Source organism: Octopus bimaculoides, chromosome 5, assembly GCF_001194135.2.
Source record: "Octopus bimaculoides isolate UCB-OBI-ISO-001 chromosome 5, ASM119413v2, whole genome shotgun sequence".
Taxonomy (NCBI): domain Eukaryota; kingdom Metazoa; phylum Mollusca; class Cephalopoda; order Octopoda; family Octopodidae; genus Octopus; species Octopus bimaculoides.
Genome location: NC_068985.1, coordinates 98,280,120 through 98,284,401, shown reverse-complemented (window position 1 = coordinate 98,284,401; position 4,282 = coordinate 98,280,120).

Here is a 4,282-nt window from a genome sequence, read left to right as displayed (position 1 = left end):
AAAATATTCAGACAAATACATAACAAAAACACCAGGACTTACAAATATATATAACATACAGAAAATTGCACTACTGGGTACTGCACACATTCTACGCAAAACACTTTCAATACAGTAAACATAAGAGCACCACAGCAAACCACAGCACATACCCAAGGCGCACAGAGCTGCGCTCGGTAGTGAAGTGAAAGCACGTTATAAAAATAAAACTACTGAACAATAATAATAATAATAATAAATACCCTGGAGCGGTACCAGGCACTGGCTCTCAACGCAGTACCAAGCACTGGGTCTCAATGTCTTGATGCAGTATCAGGCACTGGCTGTCAATGCCCTGATGTCTTACCAGGCACTTGTCATGGCTTCTGATCTTAACTGATTGGAAGTGTTTTGTCTTGATAATGAAGATGGGCTATAGCAAATATTCTGCTCAATACCACAGATTTACTTGTCAATTACTTGACCTTAACCAGTTGAGCATGTCCCTAAGTGGCTGACGATTTGTGAATCTCTGATCACGAGCCTGAGTAGTGGGGAAGCATTATAGCCATGTGTTGAGAGTAATTCTTTGGGGTTTGAATAATTCACTTCTGGAAACATGGGTGTTTCATTCATCATTCTTAAGCAACCCTTTTGATATGGATGGGCTACTCGACCTGAAGAAAATTCTGTTTCTCTTGATACAAGGTCACCATGTTGCGCACATATAGTTGTGGTGCATGTACCTGGTGTACCCTTATCAGATGGGTAGTTATGATGGGCATATTGAGATTCGAATATTTGTAGCCTGGTGTCAGTTTGATGGCATGCATTGCTCTCTCTCTCAGTCTATAATAATAATAATAATAATAATAATGAGGAGGAGGGGGAGGAGGGGGATGACGATGATGATTATAACAACAACAACAACAATAATAATTATAACAATGATAATTTTTCTGATGTATAGTACGAAAGAGTGGAAAACCAAATTGTACTCAAGTAATGGAGAAGTTAATATTAAAAGGGGAACCTTCCAAGGTGACTCGTTTTCACCGTTAATTTTCGTAATTGCACTAATACCCAAAACAACGAGACTTAGGAAAGTTAAGATGGGTTACTAATGTGGGAAGAAAGGCCTATCATTGAACCATCTTCATATTTATATATTAACAAAAATGAAGTAGATTGACAAAATTATTTTTTGAACCTGTTGAAGACACACAAGATGTCGAAATATCGTTCACTAGATGACAATGGCACTCTTATTTTAATTTTGGTTTATTAATAATAATAATAATAATAATAATAATAAATCATATTGTCTCTAGCTGCCCAGTCTTGGCTAAGAAAGAATATATTCACAGACATGGCAGAGTTTATAAGCAATATGTTTCTCAGAGGTTACACGATTTTATCGGAACAGTTACAAGCTTCTTCGGTTTGGTAATTAGGGTTATCAGAGTGTGTTCTAGGGGTATTAATTTTAACGATGTCAGACGGGTGGATGACCTGATCGACATTGTGGATGGTAGTATATGAGATTTTAACTGAGATACTTTTGATAATTTCTTGGTAGCAATAGTGGGGTTGGAAGTAGTTATCAGTTGGTAGAAAAAGGCCCCACTGAATTCTAAGTGGTTCTATCTATCTATCTATCTATCTGTTTGTTAAATTGCACGAAGGGGGAACAGATAAGAAGACACATACATCTTTGGAGTGAGTTCATTTAGAAATATGATCATTTATTAAATAGCTGAATATCTGAGATGACCTGTTGTTAATTGCATTATGAATATTTTATATTCATTTCTCGTCTTTAGAAATATGATTTTTATTTTGATGCATATTGTGTTTCCATCAACATACAGAAGCTGTCTTTTTTTAACAGTGGGTTTAGAGGGATATTCTCGTAACCAAATTAGTTTATTGTTGGTTAACTAAGCGATCTCCAAACTGTGACATATAGAGTGATGTAAAGTGAGGGTGACCTTGCACTTATATTTCTTAACATATTCTGAATTTCATGCAGCTACTCCGCTTCATCATTATATTCTACAGGTTGGTTCCAGATCGCTCTCCAGAATGTCCTGCTTCATTCTGCATCTGGCATCATTTTTACCTATATTTGCCAATCTAGTTCCTGAAACAGTTTATTCTGATTTGCTTCAAACAATCTGCTTTGCCTGAACTGTCTTTTTCTGTTATATCTTTTCAGTTTTGCTTTGATTGATACTACTCTTTGTTTCAGTTCTTCTAGTATCACATCATAACCTTTATCTCTTATTCTATTTGTTCTTTCCAGCATTATTCTTATGCTTTCAATCTGCAGTTCCCCTCTTCTCAATCTATCAACTTATCCTAAATGTCTTTTCAACTTTGTTTCTCACAAATTCGTTTACGCCAGTATGGTTCTTTGCATTCTGTTTGTTCTTTTCTTTTATATCCAACTCTGTCTGCAGCCCAAATAATCTTGATAGTTTTAGTTATATTTTTCGTCTGGCTCAAGGACCGAATCTATCTTTTCGGTTTCAACTTTGGGCTGGTGTCGATCAATGTACCTCAGATTGGGTGGTGCTTGATCCTGGTCTTCTCTAATATATTGTCACAGCATCCTCACTATTTCTTGGTCATTATCGTAATCTTGAATATAGCTCTTATTAATTCTGCTTCATTTGCTGAGAATGAATTTGCATTTACACTTTGCTCTACGTCTTCACTGCCGCCTTTCATTTTTCTGGTCTCACTCGGCACGTTATCTGTTGGTGAAGTATTATTTCTATTTTCTACTTTCCTTTTTATCTCTTCAATTCCATGTCTGTTAACCACCCTTTTGCTCTTATTGCTCTTGCCTGGTCGGCTAACCGATGCTCACTAGTTTTGAAGAGTCCTACCTCATTCCATTTTGCTTTCATTCGTTGTCTGAATACCCTTCGGCTGGGTTCACTCCTGATCCAGAATTGAATTACCGTTCGGTTTGCCTTCTTGTCCCACCTTTTCTGTTCTGGATGACAACCGGGCCTGCGCTGCTCAATCACGGGGCACCTGCCAGGCGAAAGGCTTTCACCTTTGGTTTCAGCCTTATTAACACCATTATTATTATTATTATTATTATTATTATCATCATTATTATTATTATCTGTTAAAAACTCGCAGCTTATTTTGCTGGGTGTGATGGAAAGTATCAGCTGTCCAGAGTCAGAAGACTTAGGTGACACTTGTTTACTGGTCATGCTTCAAGAACCCAGCGAAGAATTTTTGCAGTTCCAAACAATGCTGATTTTTGTAGATGTTCTACCTTCACACTTGCACCAATTTTTTTTAACCATGTTGGTAATTGAGTGCAGATACTTGTAAGCGACACAATTACTATTGGTTATCATGTCTATACTCCACGTTGACCGCAACCTTCGTATTTCCCACTTCCAATCGTCATAGTTGTTCGTTTTTCTTTCTTCTTTCATATAGATCTTGTTGGACAAACTATGTTGATTATCATACATGTTCTTTCTTTTTTTATTCACCACAACAATGTTCGGTTTTCGATGTCTGGTCAGGTGATCGCACTGGATCATTGCATCCCACAGGATTTTGCAATTCTCATTCTCGGTGATTCTTTCTGAGGTTTTCTCATACCACGGCTTTGCTCTTTGTAGGCCGTGATTTCTACAGAGCTCCCAATTGATCATTCTTGCCACATTGTCATAGTGTCTTTTGTATTCACGTTCTGTCAGTTTCTGGCATTCGCTTACCATGTGCCATATCGTTTCACCCTTCTCACCATACATTCTGCATTTATCGTTATTGGTAGTGTTGTCTATTCTGCACTTCATATAGTTGGTCATTAACGCTTATTCTTGAGCCTCGCATATGAGTGCTTCTGTCTCTATCTTCAGGTTACTTAATGAAAGACGGAAAAGAAAAAGGACGAAAGAAAATATCGTAGAAGTAGACAATTCTAGAGCAGTATTAGGCGAATTCCTGTTGATTAATGACCAATAAGACAATACTTATACATTTTAAACACTATTTCATTGATTAAGGTATATTGTTTACATTTTTAAGCAACAATCATTATACAATGGACGTATAATTGAGTCGCACAGGTATCATTTAGAAAATGTATTAATAACTGTCTGAAAAGCTACGTTACAATCGGAATTTGAGGCCAAGTTCAAACAATGTATTCAAAGTATTATATTGAACGATAAAGTCCAGTTTGACTTGTGAGGATGTATTATAAAAAATTAAACCTTAGAAAAGATAAGTGTTTTGTTCAAGTGATCAATTTTCCAAGAGAAGA